Source organism: Bubalus bubalis, chromosome 15 (genome assembly GCF_019923935.1).
Source record: "Bubalus bubalis isolate 160015118507 breed Murrah chromosome 15, NDDB_SH_1, whole genome shotgun sequence".
NCBI classification, from domain to species: domain Eukaryota; kingdom Metazoa; phylum Chordata; class Mammalia; order Artiodactyla; family Bovidae; genus Bubalus; species Bubalus bubalis.
The window spans coordinates 32350636-32368777 of record NC_059171.1 but is presented as its reverse complement, the minus strand read 5'-3'; the positions used below and the strand labels follow the sequence as shown (position 1 = coordinate 32368777).

Here is an 18142-nt window from a genome sequence, read left to right as displayed (position 1 = left end):
CATTTATTGTGCCCATCCTTGTGTGAAAGTTTCCCTTGATATCTCCATTTTTCATAAAGAGATCTCTAGTCTTTCCCATTCTATTCTTTTCCTCTATTTCTTTGCATTGTTCATTTAAGAAGGCCTTCTTATCTCTCCTTGCTATTCTCTGGAACTCTGCATACAGGTGGGTATATGTTTCACTTTCTCTCTCGCCTTTCACTTCTCTTCTTAGCTATTTTTAAAGACTCCTCAGACAATCAGTTTGCTTTCCTTCTTGCATTTCTTTTTCTTTGAAAGGTTTTTGGTTACTCCCTCCGGTACAAGGTTACAAACTTCAATCCATAGTTCTTCAGGAACTCGATCTAATCCTTTGAATCTATTTGTCACCTCCACTATATAATTATAAGGGATTTGATTTATGTCATATCTGAAAGGCATTGTGGTTTTCCCTACTTACTTCAATTTAAGCCTGAATTTTGCAAAAAGGAGTTCATGATCTAAGCCACACTCAGGTCCAGTTCTTGTTTTTGCTGACTGTACAGAGCCTCTGCATCATTGACTCCAAAGAACACAGTCAATCTGATTAAGGTATAGACCATCCTATGACGTCCAAGTATAGATCTCTTGGGTTGTTGGAAAAAGGGTTTTTGCTGTGACCAGAGTATTCTCTTAACAAAACTCTTTGCAACTCCATGAACTGTAGCCTGCCAAGATCCTCTGTCCATTGGATTCTCCAGTCAAGACTACTGGAGTGGGCTGCTATTTCCTTCTCCAGGGGATCTTCCTGACCCGGGGATCAAACCCAGGTCTCCTACATTGCAGGCAGATTCTTCACTGTCTGAGCCACCAGGGAAGCTCCTCCAAAGCCAAACTTGTCTGTTATTCAAGGTATCTCTTGACTTCCTACTTTTGCATTCCAATCCCCTATGATGAAAAGGACATCATCTTTTTGGTATTAGTTCCAGACAATGTTGTAGGTCTTCATAGAACCATTTCAATTCAGCTTCTTCAGCATCAGTGGATGCAGTGTAGACTTGGGTTGCTGATAAGTTGAATCATTTGCTTTGGAAATGAACAGAGATCACTCTGTTGTTTTATAGGCTGCATCCATACTGCATTTCAGACTCTTTTGTTAACTCTGAGGGCTACTCCATTTCTTCTACAGGATTCTTGCCCACAGTAGCAGATACAATGGTCATATGAAATAAATTTGCCCATCCCTGTGCGTTTTAGTTCACTGATTCCTAAAATGTCGATGTTCAGTCCTGCCTTCTTCTGCTTGACTATGTTCAATTTACCTTGATTCATGGACATAACATTCCAGGTTCCTAGGTAATACTGTTCTTTATTGCATCAGACTTTACTTTCACCCCCAGAAATATACACAACTGATCATCATTTCCTCTTTTGCCTAACCACTTTATTCTTTCTGGAGCTATTCATAATTGCCATCCTCTATTCTCTATTAGCATATTGGACACCTTCTGACCTGGGACTCATCTTCCAGTGTCATATTTTTGTGCCTTTTCATACTGTTCATAGGGTTCTTTAGAAAGAATACTGGAGTATGTTGCCGTTTCCTCAGCCAGTGGACCACGTTTTGTCTGACCTCTCACTATGACCCATCAGTTGTGGGTGACCCTGCATGGCATGACTCATATTTAATAGCTTCATTGAGTTACACAAACTCCTTTGCCACAAAAATGCTGCAAATCATGAAGGAAATATACAGGTAGGCTGCTGCTGCTGCTAAGTTGCTTCAGTCATGTCTGACTCTGTGCAACCCCAGAGATGGCAGCCCACCAAGCTCCCCTGTCCCTGGGATTCTCCAGGCAAGAACAATGGAGTGGGTTGCCATTTCCTTCTCCAATGCATGAAAGTGAAAAGTGAAAGTGAAGTCGCTCAGTCGTGTCCAACTCTGTGTGATCCCATGGACTGCAGCCTATCAGGCTCCTCCGTCCATGGGATTTTCCAGGCAAGAGTACTGGAGTGGGGTGCCATTGCCTTCTCCATATAGGTAGGCAGGCATTTTAAATAGAGGTGAATAGGAAAGATGTCTTGATTGTTATTATATTTATTTATGTATCAAGTATGTATCAGTGCTGCTGATATACACATACACATATATGTATATATAATATGCATTTTCAAGTATTAGAATCAGATCAGTGCATTACAGTGTATCTCCTTCTTGGGAATGGAATCAAAGATATGTGGTACAGGTTTGTGTGTGAAAAATAAGGATAAGCTGGTGATTACAATACTCTAAACTGCCAAATATCTTTAAAAGGATGTAGATCACTATAGACTGTTTGTCCATGTATCAAAATTCTGTTCATAAACCTGAAATTGAGTATAAACTCTAGTTTGTCTATTTTACTCTGATCATATTCTACCAAATACCAACTGTCCAACTGTGTTTTTGGACAAAGCACTTAGTTTATCATTCTTAAGTGATACACCAAATACATTCTATTACTATGGTCATATATGTATCACTTCATCCTACTAATTAATTTCTAGAAATATGAGAACCCTTTTTATGTACTTTGAAAAATAAGTAATTTTCCATAGTGATCCTCAATATGTGCTTATCATGTTCAAGAAGTAAAATAGACATTCTAATTTTGCTATCTTACTTGCTCCCAAAAGGGCTTCCCTGGTGGGTCAGACAGTAAAGAATCTGCCTGCAATGTAGGAGACCTAGGATTGATCCCTGGCTGGGGAAGATTCCCTGAAGAAGGGAATGGCAACCCACTCCAGTATTGTTGCTGGAGAATTCCATGGATAGAGGAGCCCTTGGGCTACACAGTCCATGGGGTCACAAAGAGTCAGACACAATTGAGCAACTAACACTTTCACTTCACTTTCACTTTCAAGTAGTCTAAATATTTACTTCTTAAGGAGATCAGCCCTGGGATTTCTTTGGAAGGAATGATGCTAAAGCTGAAACTCCAGTACTTTGGCCGCCTCATGCGAAGAGTTGACTCATTGGAAAAGACTCTGATGCTGGGAGGGATTGGGGGCAGGAGGAGAAGGGGACGACAGAGGATGAAATGGCTGGATGGCATCACTGACTCGATGGACGTGAGTCTGGGTGAACTCTGGGAGTTGGTGATGGACAGGGAGGCCTGGCATGCTGCGATTCATGGGGTCGCAAAGAGTCGGACACGACTGAGTGACTGATCTGATCTGATCTGATGCTTTGCTTCCTTTCCCCAAAGTTTTTAGAATGCTCTCTTGCCTGGCTGGTAGAATAATCAACATGTTTCCATAATATATTAAAATAAATCAACAGGAAAATAAAGTGGCATATTTGAACAAAATGCACACATACTGTTTAGGAAACTATACCGAGCAGAGAACACTATTTCCTGTTTTTTCCAGTCTACACACTTTCACATTTGCGACTTCCTTGTAGCATAAGAAGCTAGAAGTTGTTGAGATCCAGTATAGTATCAAACTTCTCTATTTTCAATTTCTAATACACATATGTTTACTGTAATTTTTCTATAATATGTTTTATTTTATCTGAAATGTATTAATTACTGTAATTGTTAACAATTACCCACCAGGGAAGAACTTTTGGGAGCAATTAAGGTAGCAAAATTAGAAATGTATTGTTAACTGTAACAATGAAAGCAGCAAGCATTGGCTCCCCACCATTTCTCTAGTAAGAGAAAGCCCTGAGTTTCTCTGTGTCTTTCTAACTCTCAGATCACAAACAAGAGTTTTGGTTGTCCTCCAGATAGAGCAGTAAACTTCATGAAACATCAATGAATATCCTCACTCCAAGGAGACATATATAGTAAACTCCTATAAAATGTCAGCTTGATTCTGTTATATTAATACTATAATATATAAATAGGACTTTATATATCTCTTGTATGATTTGGAGAATATGATTTGACCATAATTTGAATTCTTCTGTGTATAATACAAAATATTTTATTGATTAATAAAAAGTGATTATAGTGATGCTTATTAATGACAATTTGATGACCACAATTGGACCTGAAAGTGTAGAACAAAAAACTGGGAATGCAATTTAACATCATCAAGCATCTATTATTTTCAACTATATGTGAGTGCTAACATCAAGTTTCTATCCTTTAGGAGCTCATTTAGATGTATTAATTGATCTCTATGCATGTTCTTTCTGAGCCCAAGATATTCTAGACTAGGGCTTCTATATTCTTACAGTCTGTGGCAAAAGACTAGGTTTGGATTTTCTTTCTTCCCCCCTTCCTTTTTTCCTACCTCTCTCCCCTCTCCTTTCTTCCCCTCTTTTCAGCTTACAATTCACTGCAAACTGATACTATTTTAAAATACAGAAAAGAGAAATTATCAGGAAATAAAAAATATATATATCATTTACAACTTCAGTTTCTATTCATTTCAAAAAGAATAATTTTTTTTCAATAAATATAGAAGAAACAATACAGGATAAAGCAAATAATTTAAGAATAATACATGTTTTGTATTGAAATATAAGTGTGGATAATTAATATACAGCTGTATTGTCCAATGCAGAGATGGAAATATTCTGTATCTGTGGTGATCAGTACAGCAGCTGCTAGCCACATGTAATTATTAAACACTTAAAATATGACCAGCATGACTAAGAAGCTGAATTAAAAAAATAAATTAATATGGTCAGTGTGGCTAGACGCTAACAGAATTGAAAATCACTATTAAACATGTAGTTTTGCCATTTCTCAGTTCTGACCAAATATTTCTGAGCAAAATAACTATTCTGCCTTTTGAGCACATATACTTTCAAAAAGCATGAAATATATTTTTAATTAAAAATTACTCTATTGCTGAAAAATTCTCACCAACATCTGAGCTTTTAGCAAGGTGCAATCATTTTGCAATCAGTTCAGTTCAGTTGCTCAGTTGTGTCCTGCTGTTTGTGACCCCATGGATTGCAGCATGCCAGGCTTCCCCTGTCCATCATCAACTCCTGTAGCTTGCTCAAACTCATGTCCATTGAGTTGGTGATGCCATCTAATCATCTCATCCTGTGCTGTCCCCTTCTCCTCCTGCCTTCAGTCTTTCCCGGCATCAGGGTCTTTTCCACTGAGTCAGTTCTTCACATCAGGTGGCCAAAATATTGGAGCTTCAGCTTCAGCACTTCCAATGAATATTCAGGACTGATTTCCTTTAGCATTGACTGGTTTGATTTCCTTGCAGTCTATTTTGCAATAGTGACATTAAAGACCACAGATACCATGTCAAATATTATCATAATGAAAAAATATTAAATATTGCAAGAATCCCCAAAATGTGACACAGAGACACAAAATGAGTTAATGCTGGTGGAAAATTGTGCCAACAGGCTTGTTTGATGCAAGTTTGCCTCAAACAGTTCCATTTGTGAAAAAATGCAGGATCTGTGAAGCACGATGAAGGAAAGCCCAGTAAAACAAAATGTGCCTATAATTAAAGTCCTTACATGTTTTCTTGGGTTTTGTATCTCGTGTGCATATTTAAAACAAAGTTCTTACTCAATGCTTTTTGTCAAACAGATCCCATTAGACCATGTTTGTTTTTCTCAAATGTGTTTTTCCCCTCTGGGAAGATCTCTTCACAAGCCTGGGCACCAAATACCACTTCTTGATGAGACACTAAAAATATGTTATGAGAGAATTTTCAAACACATATTGTGAATTGACCCCTCTGGCACTCATGATGTCTCTCATTATGGGCAGCAAAACATTGCTGTCTTACACGTGGCTGCATAATTCCTTCACTTTGATAAAACTCTATCAGGAAATATCATTGCCCAATTTTGTTGATCATTGAGCATGTTTTATTAATTGCAACTTTATGCATTTTCTACTGGGTTTTCTGTAAACAGGTTTTACTGTCCTTTGCCACATCTGGCCTTGTCTCTAGACTCTACTGCAGTGAGCATGCATGGAAATCACCTGGGGTGGGGGGACTTGTGGGAACACGGGCTGTGGGATCCACCCGCATAGTTTCTGATTAATAGGTTTGGAGCAGGACTGAGTATTTACATTTCCTAACAGGTTCCCACGGAGAAGGCAATGGCACCCCACTCCAGTACTCTTGCCTGGAGAGTCCCATGGATGGAGGAGACTGGTGGGCTGCAGTCCATGGGGTCGCTAGGAGTTGGACACGACTGAGCAACTTCGCTTTCACTTTTCACTTTCATGCATTGGAGAAGGAAATGGCAACCCACTCCAGTGTTCTTGCCTGGAGAATCCCAGGGACGGGGGGGGCCTGGTGGCTGCCGTCTATGGGGTCACACAGAGTCGGACACGACTGAAGTGACTTAGCATAGCATAGCAACAGGTTCCCAGGTGACGCTGATACCACTGATCTGGGACCTCACTTTGAGACTCGGGGCTCTCCCAGCGTGCCTCCTGCCTCATACTGCTTGCCAGTTTTCACAGCTAGAGTCACTTAACTCACAAGTTGATTTTGCTCCATGTAGGGAGGAGGAATACAGGTCTTTCACTGGTTAAATAGGAGGTAACTTTACAACAGATTTGATGCAGGTAGCAGAGCTGAGCCTTTGCTGCATTTTCCAGCTCCTGGATTCCTGGATTCGCCTTCCTGGATTCCTCACTGGACATGCTATATCTTCTGGGACTAGGACACTGGGATTTCCCTTGCTCAGTTCATGCTGGAAGCTGAAGATGAGCAGGTAAGTTCACTTCCTACCTCTGGAAATCTACCTGGTTGCCTTTGAACACTAGTGACCCTACAGTCTGTGCTTTTTGATTTGCCTGCACTGATTTCTATTGTTTATTGTTAAGACTTTGAAATTTGCCTTTTTTGTGCTATTGCGTGTCCAGGGTCTGGCATTCCCTGGCCTGATTTCACATACCTCGGACTACCTTCTCTGCTTTTCAAATATGGAGCATTTATTCAGATGAACAACTGTTGTTACTATTTCTATGATTACTGCCCTTTTCTTTCCCTCTCTTGGTTTCAATATATGTTTCCAGACCCATCCACCATAGGCTCCATCTCCCACATGCTCTGAGACTCAGTGCTGGGTCTTTTTCCTCTATGAATGATTACTTTTTGGGGTAAGATCATGCAACTTGTCCAGAAAGTTCTAATGCCAGCTATATGCATAACTTAGGTCTAAGTAAGTTAACTATATTTCTTCCTTTATAAGCCTGTGACAAGGAGGTCTATGGGATTGGTACGCAGAGTATAATCTGAGGATCGGTACTTTCAGCATGAGAGAGTCAGTTCCTAGGCAGGTTGATAGGGAGTCTAGGGGTCCCCAAGGAGAGAGGGCTCTGGAATTCTCAAGGAGGAAGAAAGGACAAACTTTTTTTTCTTTCTCCACATTCCTTAGGATTATATAACAATAATGTATCCTGCCTAAGGACAGTCTCTGGATTAAACCTTCTGTTATCTTAAAATGTAAATTATGGGGGTAGGTCTGATGAGGTCTTTACAACCTCCAGACATTCTTTGGATTATATAACTTCATTGTTAACACTAGCAAGTGGGTACTCTTTCTGCCCCCTTCTGATGCCTATGTCAGAAGCTTTCTCTATCTCCTTTATACTTTAATAAAACTTTATTACATAAAAGCTCTGAGCGATCAAGCCTCGTCTCTGGCCCCGGATTGAATTCTTCTCCTCTGGGGGCCAAGAATCCCGGTGTCTTCACATGATTCAACAACAACCTTTAAAGCATATTAGGAAAGCTGGTTGGAAATGCAAAGCCTCAGGCCTCATGTCAGTTGTTAGAATCCACATTGTTAAAAAAAAAAAGTCCCAGGTGATTTTCATGCACAGTGTAAAGAACTGATGTATGGTATAATGCCTATCTTATGAACTGTTCACACCTGAGTCTAATCGTGATTCTCAGCCTTACCAATAACTACTTTTTCCAACTTTATCACCACTAATGTAGTGTCCCTGGGTCGGGAAGATCCCCTGGAGAAGGAAATGGCAACCCATTCCTATATTTTGGCCTGGAGAATTCCATGGACAGAGGAACCTGGCAGGCTACAGTTCATGGGATCACAGTCAGACACGACTGAGTGATTAACACAAAATGTAGTGTTACAAACCTGTGTTGGGTGAGTTGCCCACTGACCATGTGAACTATGACCAACAACCTGTGATTCTGCAGGATCCCAGAGTGTCTATGTGTACTTGTCACATTTGTGGTTTATTGGCATATCTCTTGCACAAAGGCTTTTCAATTACATCAGCATGCCAAAGGGATATTTATTCATGCTTTTGGCCATGATCTGATGTGAGCTTGGATGATAGTCTGAGGGTCCGGGGTGGATAAGTACCACTCTCCCCAAGAGATTCTCCGAGACCAGCAGGTGGGTTAATCCCAGGCTCATATGAAGTCACTGCTTTTGCCCAGGGTTCCAGTGCATGTGAGATCCTACTGCACCCTCCAAAAGCAGAGTCTCTGTTTCCTCCCATCCTGGGGAGCTCCTGCAATCAAGCCCCACTGGCCTTCAAAGCCAAATACTCTGGGGCTCTTACCCTGCTGAGAAGCATGATGTGGGGCTCAGAGGAGGATTTCTGTAATATAATGTTCTCCATTTTGTGGGTTGCCCGTTCGGATGGTATGGGGCTTGATTATGTCATGACTGTAATCCTCCTACCATCTTGCGGTTTCCTCTTTGTGTCTTTGAACATAGGAAATATCATTTGGTAACCCCCAATAAATTAAAATAATCTTATTTTATTTTGGCTGTGACGGGTCTTTTGTTACTATGCGCAGGGGCTACTCTCTCATAGTGGCAGTGCTCAGGCTTCTCATTGCAGAGGCTTCTCTTGTTGCGGAGCACAGGCTCTAGGCATGCAGACTTCAGCAGTTATGACATATGTGGGCTTAGTGGTTTCAACTCATGGGCTCTAGGGTGTGGACTCAGTAGTTGTGGCACATGGGCTTAGTTGCCTCGTGGCATGTGGTATCTTTCTTGACCAGGAATCAACCCAGTGTCCCCTGCATTGCAGGGCAGATTCTTAACCACTGGACCACCAGGGAAGCCTAGTGCCAATCTTTTTTAGTGGATGATTGTTCAGCAGTAAGTTGTGATTTTGGTGTTTTCTGAGAGGAGGTGAGCTCAAGGTCCTTCGACTCTGCCATCTCATCCCTCTGGGACCCACATTTTTTTTTTTTTCCCTTAGGTTTCATGTAGTGCTTCTGGCAAAGTCTGAAGCAGATTGGATGACCTTGGCTTCTGGGTTCTGACAGTGCGGTTCCAGGGATTCCAAGGCAGCTTGCGTTCCAGTGGTCTTGGTAGTCCAGTGCTCATGGGCACTGGAATTGGTGGCAGAGTTGGAACACTCCAGATTCTCTGTAGTTTTCAGTGTCAGTAGAAAATGGATGACCTAAGGTATTTAGATTCCAGGGTTCTGTTTTTCTTTCATCTTTCCCAGGAATTATAAATTGAAGTCTGAGAAAGCAAACTCAACATCCAAAGAGATACATAATGAAAGGTCCCAAACAAAGGAACTTATGTCCTCATAGAGTTTGGGGGTGGGTGGGTGGGTAGCAAAAGGCATGTGGTAGTGTTCTGCTTCCCAAACCTGGAAACTCTTTGAACTCGGTCCTCCTGTGTTTCTACAGAGGCTTCATTGCACAGTCATGTTTGATTAAATCATTGGCCATTGGCTTAGATTCCAGAACATCAGATCAGATCAGATCAGATCAGTCGCTCAGTCATGTCCGACTCTTTGCGACCCCATGAATCGCAGCACGCCAGGCCTCCCTGTCCATCACCAACTCCCGGAGTTCACTCAGACTCACATCCATCAAGTCAGTGATGCCATCCAGCCATCTCATCCTCTGTCGTCCCCTTCTCCTCCTGCCCCCAATCCCTCCCAGCATCAGAGTCTTTTCCAATGAGTCAACTCTTCGCATGAGGTGGCCAAAGTACTGGAGTTTCAGCTTCAGCATCATTCCTTCCAAAGAAATCCCAGGGTTGATCTTCAGAATGGACTGGTTGGATCTCCTTGCAGTCCAAGGGACTCTCAAGAGTCTTCTCCAACACCACAGTGCAAAAGCATCAATTCTTCAGGGCTCAACCTTCTTCACAGTCCAACTCTCACATCCATACATGACCACAGGAAAAACCATAGCCTTGACTAGACGAACCTTTGTTGGCAAAGTAATGTCTCTGCTTTTGAATATGCTATCTAGGTTGGTCATAACTTTCCTTCCAAGGAGTAAGCGTCTTTTAATTTCATGGCTGCAGTCACCATCTGCAGTGATTTTGGAGCCCAGAGAAATAAAGTCTGACACTGTTTCCACATCTATTTCCCATGAAGTGATGGGGCCGAATGCCATGATCTTCGTTTTCTGAATGTTGAGCTTTAAGCCAACTTTTTCACTCTCCACTTTTACTTTCATCAAGAGGCTTTTTAGTTCCTCTTCACTTTCTGCCATAAGGGTGGTGTCATCTGCATATCCAAGGTGATTGATATTTCTCCTGGCAATCTTGATTCCAGCTTGTGTTTCTTCCAGTCCAGCGTTTCTCATGATGTACTCTGCATATAAGTTAAATAAGCAGGGTGACAATATACAGCCTTGACGTACTCCTTTTCCTATTTGGAACCAGTCTGTTGTTCCATGTCCAGTTCTAACTGTTGCTTCCTGACCTGCATACAAATTTCTCAAGAGGCAGATCAGGTGGTCTGGTATTCCCATCTCTTGAAGAATTTTCCACAGTTTATTGTGATCCACACAGTCAAAGGCATTGGCATAGTCAATAAAGCAGAAATAAATGCATTTCTGGAACTCTCTTGCTTTTTTGATGATCCAGCGGATGTTGGCAATTTGATCTCTGGTTCCTCTGCCTTTTCTAAAACCAGCTTGAACATCAGGAAGTTCATGGTTCACATATTGCTGAAGCCTGGCTTGGAGAATTTTGAGCATTACTTTACTAGTGTGTGAGATGAGTGCAATTGTGCGGTAGTTAGAGCATTCTTTGGCATTGCCTTTCTTTGGGATTGGAATGAAAACTGACCTTTTCCAGTCCTTCAAAATTTTAATATGCCAAGTGAAATTATTAATATTTAAAATTTATTTAATCACACTTGGATTAATATCAGTGGTATTTGTGGGAAATTGTTTTTATCTAAACTCCTTTATTGTTAAAAACACTCATGTAAAGAAAGCTATTACTAAGGTGTCTTGAAAGAAGAGATTTAAAAGAAATTGCAACAGGCTCAAGATACTCACTTTTAACTTCTATCTAGAATGGGCCAGGTGATATTATATTCTCAAATTTATTTTCAGTCTTTCAGCAATAGCCTCACCCGATAATTTATTCCTATAAAATAGAGATTCTTTATCTTAGCACTACTGACATATTTGACCAGTAATTCTTTCTTGTGGGAGTTGTTCTACTTGTAGAATATTTAGCATATTCCTAGCCTCTACTCAGTAGCATCCTCCCAAATTATGAGAACCAAAATTGTCTCCAGACATTCCTAAATGCAATCTGTGGGAAAATCACCCCTAGTTGGAACTAATATACATTTAAATTAACATATTTAAATATATTTAAATTTAATTACATTTTATTAAAAAAATTAGATTTCTGAATTCATTCTTGAACATTCTTTTGAAAATTGGTGTCAAATATTCTATAAAATATATGAAATAAAAGTTTTTTTTTTACAAATATGCACTATCAAATCACTTTATTAATAAATAACTGTCAAATTATTAAATGCCATGCAAATTTGCAGAAACTGTGTTTTTCCAACCTTCTTTGATTAGTAGTACCTTTAAATAATCAAATTTCCACAAACTCAGGTTATAGTTAGCAAACTAACTTCAAGCATCATCCTTTATATGTATTCCAACTGTAGAGGACTTGTACATAGGTTTTACCACATTTGACTCACCACAGGAAATTGAAAACACCCCAGTTGGTCTTTAGGCTGTTTAATAAGATTAATCCACTTTTCATTTTCTAGAATCCCTCATATCCAATGACAACTTTCTCTTTTCAATACCAATCACCCACACATCACAAGCAATGGTACCAATCTTAAATCATAAATTTTAGGGTTAAACATTTTCATCACAATTACCCTAAATTAAAGGTTACTTGGATAAATTGCCTTATTAATCAATATTTTAACTTTATCAAGACCTCTGATTAGTTGTTTCTTTCAATTTTCCACTATCAATCAGAACGCCTTCTTTCCTTGCCTAGTTTAGATTTAATAATCTATTACTGTAAACAATGCCTTGCAAAAAGTCTCAGCTCCCTTTCTTATATTTTCAGTTCAGTTCAGTCACTCAGTCATGTCTGATTCTTTGAGACCCCATGAATGGCAGTACGCCAGGCCTCCCTGTCCATCACCAACTCTAGGAGTTCACCCAAACCCTTGTCCATTGAGTTGGTGATGCCATCCAACCATCTCATCCTTTGTCGTCCCCTTCTCCTCCTGCCCTCAATCTTTCCCAACATCAGGGTCTTTTCAGATGAGTCAGCTCTTTGCATCAGGTGGCCAAAGTATTGGAGTTTCTTATATTTTACTTCTATATATTTATCTGAAAAATTCAAACCTGGGTAAACTGTACCAGGACTTCATAGTTTATTGAGAAAATAGACCCATTAAAAATAAATCCTTAATTTTCCCAGTTCTACAGATATAAAGTGATCTGTTCCATTATCTTTTTTACTGTCTTATTACAAATCTCCTTCCTTTTATTTAAGGCCATTCATTTCATGTGTGCTCTCAATTCCCATCCTGCTTACTTTTTCAAGTCTCAGCTCCTCTACATTATTATTGCACTGCCTTTCCACCTCTGCTGAACCATTCTAATTAAGTCTTAGATGTGAAAGTGTGTATTTTAAAAAAAATATTTTTCATGATCCTTGATTCTTTCTGCAGCTATCAGCTTAAATCTCTGCATCCCTTCATAAAGGAAAGATTCTTGACAAAGTTGTCTAAAATTTATTTAATTTCTTGCCATCCATTCTTTCTTAAGTACTCTCACATGCATTTTGTCATCCAAAATGAGTGTATTTATTTTAAGGTAAGTGATGATTCTTGTCACTGAATTTGATGGTGAATGTTTATCTTTTGTGTTAAAAACTATGTCTACAGCAATGAAAAATTACACATCATTTCCTTTATGATACACTATTTCATTTTGGTATTCATGATACCATTTGTCTGCCTCTTATATATCCTTGTTAGTTGCATTATCTAACTTATAAATATTAAATTTTTGACTACATAAATCCTTAATCTAATATACTCTATAATATGCTTTCCATTTTATTGTGTCACAATTCATAATTTTATTAATAACTTTTCATTGTCATTCTCCCTTATAAATCATAAATTTCACAAAGAGGGAAGACTTATTTCCACTATTAAATAACTCATGTAGTGTACAATGCTTGTAATGCTCATTGAATTTACTTAATCTATAATTATGAATAAATAATCAGAATACATGTGTTACAGTTTTAAGCCATAATAGAATATTAGTGTTATCTAGAGAAATTAAATAAATAAATAATAAACTCTAAAAGATTTTTATTTTCTTACATCTTAATCAATTAATATCAACTAGAAGAAATCGCAGATAAAAATGTTAGCTTTCTCTACTAAAGTCTAAACAACAAACTGAGTTAACAAATAGGATTCAACCTCTCAAATTTTAAAGTATGGATATCTAGTATTCTCAATATCATTTGTTGAACAGAGTATCATTTCCCCATTGTATATTCTTATAGCCCATGTCAAAGATAAGCTGCTCATATATGTGTGGGTTTATTTCTGGCTCTATTCTGTTTATTTCAACTATATCTGTGTTTATGCCAGTAATACACTGTTTATACTACTATAGCTTTGTAGCACATTTTGAAGCTACAGTCAGGGGCATAGTAGAAACTGAGCATAAGATGAACCTAGCAGTGAGTTCTGACCGTTTCATAGCCAAAAAGCCCTTTTAAGAATCTAATAGTGCCTCCTCAATAACAAAGGAAAGAATTATCTTCAGCAAGCTTTAACTGATGCTAGTCATCCCATAACCATATAAAAAAGATAAGGAAAAACTAGAATAGATTATCTCTTATACCAAACACATATGTTGGGAGAGTGTGTAATTTCCTCTGTTCTGTCTTACTGCAGCAAAAATTTGAAACAGCAGATCATTGTTACAGCTTGGTTACAGCTCAGTTTTATTTGAAAAGCAAAGGAAAATACATCCTCGAGGCATGAGGGCAGGCTGACTGAAAAGAAGAGAGGGGCTCAATTTTGGCTCCTCTTTTTATATGTTTTTTTTTCTCCTCCCCCTGAGCCTGCCCTATGTAAATTGGTCTAGCCAGGAGGGCTGTTTGTTTTACCTGAGGTTTTCACTCTGGTCCTTGGACCTTCCTTTTTTTCATTTTTGGGGGCTTGTCCCTTCACTGTCCTTCAGCCACCACCATTTTGAACTCTTTTTTCCTATTCTAACTACTTAACATTCCCCCCTCAAGAGATGGGAGGCCCAATTCTTTGGAAGTAGGAGAGTTGAGGTCTCTCTGGCTACCTCCTGCTGAGCTGGAATGGCAAGGGGCATTGGGCTTCCCCTTCTTGCTAGTCTCAAGCCTCAGAGTCCTTATAGCAGTGTCCATCTCAGGTGAGTGGTCAGGTGTAGTTTTGTATATCCTTGTTGAACTGGAGCTGGTTGTTGTAGCCTGTTGATCTGGGCAGACAAAATGGATTAGACAATTGATAATACATGGAACATCAGCATCAATGATGATAACAGGGATTAGCAGGGGCATTAGCCAACTCCAAATTCCCCCTCACCAGGAGAAGGATCCCCCAAAGAGAGATTGTAGCCACCCTGAGAACTCTACAGCTCATTTTTTTAAATCTTGTAGGACTTGAATGTTTTTCTTGAGGACTATGAGACTTTCTTCAACTTGGTTGGAGCTATTTACCTGGAAACATGTCTCATTCAAGATGGCTCAAGTCCCTCCGTGTTCAGGGATCAGGAGATCGATATCCTGTCTGTTTTGGAGTACAACCTGTGTCAAGCTGCTTTGGTTCTTTAGAGCTAACCTGAGAAATCTTATCCCCATAAACTTAATTTGGGGGGTGTTCATTAGAATGGCACTCATTTGTAGGCTTGAATAGATGTCTGAGACCTCCCAGGGCTCATAGATGTATTGAGTGTCCTCTTCTGTTTTCCATGGCTTGACTTGTGAGTAGTGAATCCAGGAGTTATGTCCTGGTACCTTGAATGCTGAGGGGGTATAAAGTATTACAGGGTAGGGGCCCTCCCATGTGAGCTGGAGTTGAGCCTTTGGGGAACATCTTTCCAGACTTTAATTAAGACTTGAGTCCCTGGAGCATATAGTAGTGGCTCTTTAGAATTTTTGGGGTCTTGGTTGACATCCCACAAGTGTATATCTTGTTGGAATTGTCCAATGGCCATGGTATAAGACTGGAAGGTCTGAGCCTCTGGATCTAGGAAGAGGTCATTGACATAAACAAAAGGTTTCCATATAGCATCTCATAAGAACTAAGACCAACCTGTTCCTTAGGGGCAATATGGGTGTGGAGGAGAGCTATTGGTAAAGCCTCCTTCCATCCCAGGAGATCTCCTGGGTTATGTTTTTTATTGTTGATTTTAATAATTAGTTGGCTCTTTCTACTTTCCTGAAGACTGAAGCCTCCAGGCACAATGGAGATAATAAGTTGTGCTCAATCCTTTAGAGATCCCTTGGGTGACCTTAGAAGTAAATGATGTCCCTTTGTCACTTTGTAATGACCAAACTCAGAATGATTTCATTGAGCAGTTTTGTTTTGTTTTGTTTTGTTTTACCATCTCCTCAACCTTTTCAGTCCAGGGGGGAAAGCCTTCAATCTATCCTGTGAATGTATCTATCATGAGTAGTAGGTATTTATACCCTTGAGAAACTGGCATCTGGGTGAAGTCCATCTGCCAGTCCTCTCCTGGGTAGGTTCCATGCCATTGGACAGGCTGGGCCAACTGGGGTCTTTGAGCTCCTTGGAGGGTATTTAATTGGTAAGTGGGACAAGAGGAGACCACTTGCCTTATAGTCATTTGAAGGCCTGTTCCTTTGAAGGGCCTTTCTATTAATCTTTGGAGGGCCTTCTCCTCTAAATGAGTGGTGGGATATAAGGACTTAACCAACTTCCATTGGAAGTTCCCAGGCAGAAAAATCAGTCCCTCCTTTTGGAACCACCGCATGTGATCTTCCTGAAAGCCCTCACTCTTAGCTTTAAGAGTCTCACACTCAGTATATGAAGGAATTTCTGACAAATTAGTCTGTGGAACTAAGGTGGCAACCCCTATTAGGTCACTGCTCTGTAATGCTGTTCTCTTAGCTGCCAATCGGCTGCTTGGTTCCCTCGTGCCACTTCCGTACCCCCTTTTTGGTGTCCTTTATAATAGGAGACCGAAACCTCAGTGGGCAGATGGACTGCCTCCAAGAGCCTAGGAATTTGATCAACTTTTTTGATTGGGGACCCTTGGGTGGTCAAGTGGCCCCTTTCTTTCCAAACAGCAGCATGTGCATGTAGCACCAGAAAGGCATACCTGGAGTCAGTATAAATGACTACTCTTTTCCTTTTCCTAGCTCTAAAGCTCAAGTCAGGACTATGAGCTCAGCTAATTGGGCTGAAATACCTAGTGGCATCTATTATCTCAAATTTGGAGACTACTGCACATCCAGCTCTTCTTTTTCCATCCAAGACAAAGCTGTTTCCATCAGTCTACTAGATTTCCTCAAGATTGGTCAGAGGATCTTCTGACAATCCCTCTCAGGGTTTTGTCCAGTGGTCCAAGGTTTCTAGGCAAGAGTGAAAGGGGAGAGAGCCCTCGGGGGTAGGCAGGAGGGTAACGGGGTTAAGAACCTCAGAAAGGGATATAGTCAGGCCTGGATTCCATCAGCACTACTTGATATCTGAGGATCCTTTGATCAGACATCCATAAATGACCTCTCCCATTCAGGAGTTACTTCACTTGGTAACTGGTAAAAATAGTTAGTTTGCCCCCTCAAAAGAGTTTTAAAGCATCTTCTACCAGGACTGCAATAGCTGCAAAATTTCAAAGGCAGGGAAAGATCTATTCCCAATAAGAGAGTAGGACAGTCAGGGACTATTAGAAACTGATGGGAAAATATTTGTCCATCCCAGAAACAAACAAGTGCTCAGGTGAATCTTTTTGTTTGTTTTTCTTGTAGCACTCAAAATGGTAGAGGTTTGGGAGGAGATGGCTCTGGAGTAGGAGGTCAGGACAGAGTAGGTAGCCCCTGTGTCAACCCAGAAATTCTCGCACTTACCTTACACATCCAGTTGCACACTTGGCTCCAGCCCTGTAGTGGTTATTTGTGACAGGCAGGCTGGCTGGAGTGGGCCACTTCAGTCCTGTTGAACCATCATGAGGGAAGGCTTGGTGCTTGACCTTGAGGCTCTTGGGTCCTGAGGGAAGAGCGCCACCCAATGTCCCAATTGATGGCATTTGTAGCAAGCAGTTTCAGGAGACTTGTCATGGTTTGGAGACTCTTTGGCCCAATGTCCTGCTTGTCTACAGATTAGGCATTTGCCTCGTGCCTTTCCCTTTATGGACTCGGGGTTTGCCATAGGGCTTCCCTGGAGGGTGGCCAGCATCAGGGCATGCTTTGTCTCTTTCCTTTTCTTCCTTTCCTGGGCCTTGGCCTCCCTCTCCTGTTCTCTGTTATAAAAGGTATTGGTGGTTGTCTGGACCATGTCATCTAAATAGGCAGCAGGGTCCTGCTGCTGTAGCTGTTGTAACTTTATTCTGATGTCTGATGCACATTGGGACAGGAATTTGTCTTTTAAAATCACCAGTCCCTCATGAGAGTCTAAGTCCAGATTGGTAAACTTTTGGAAGGCCTCTTTTAGCCTTTCCAGAAAGGCAATGTGGTTTTCTTTGGGCTCCTGAGTTATTGCTGAGACCGGGCACAGTCCTCACAAGTAACAGGCTTCCTCTTACTTCCATCGGTGGACTTCCTTAGGGGTGAGTCTTTCTGAAGCTTTATCCTACCCAGTACTGTTGCAACCTGAGAGCCAGGCATCCCCAGGTCAGGGTGCAGATCCCCAGGCATGTTGAAGTGTGACCACCTCCTGGAGATTGAATGCCTGGGCAGGTTGAGGCATGTCAATTTGTGATCCCTGGACTGGTG

At 40.6% G+C, this 18142-nt stretch overlaps 2 long non-coding RNA genes across 2 annotated transcripts in view; one reads left to right on the top strand and one right to left on the bottom strand.

The window, feature by feature from the left end:
• The window catches only part of LOC123329456, a 217111-nt gene that overhangs the window by 60091 nt on the left and 138878 nt on the right, over positions 1–18142 (top strand). Inside the window, exon 2 of the long non-coding RNA XR_006544902.2 lies at positions 6543–6658. This is a non-coding gene — a long non-coding RNA (uncharacterized LOC123329456). The remainder of the gene's footprint in view (positions 1–6542; positions 6659–18142) is intronic.
• LOC123329457 lies at positions 14416–17413 on the bottom strand. Its single transcript, XR_006544903.2, has 2 exons — positions 17279–17413; positions 14416–14667 (listed from the first exon to the last, which is right to left on the bottom strand). It is a non-coding gene; the product is annotated as an uncharacterized LOC123329457 (long non-coding RNA).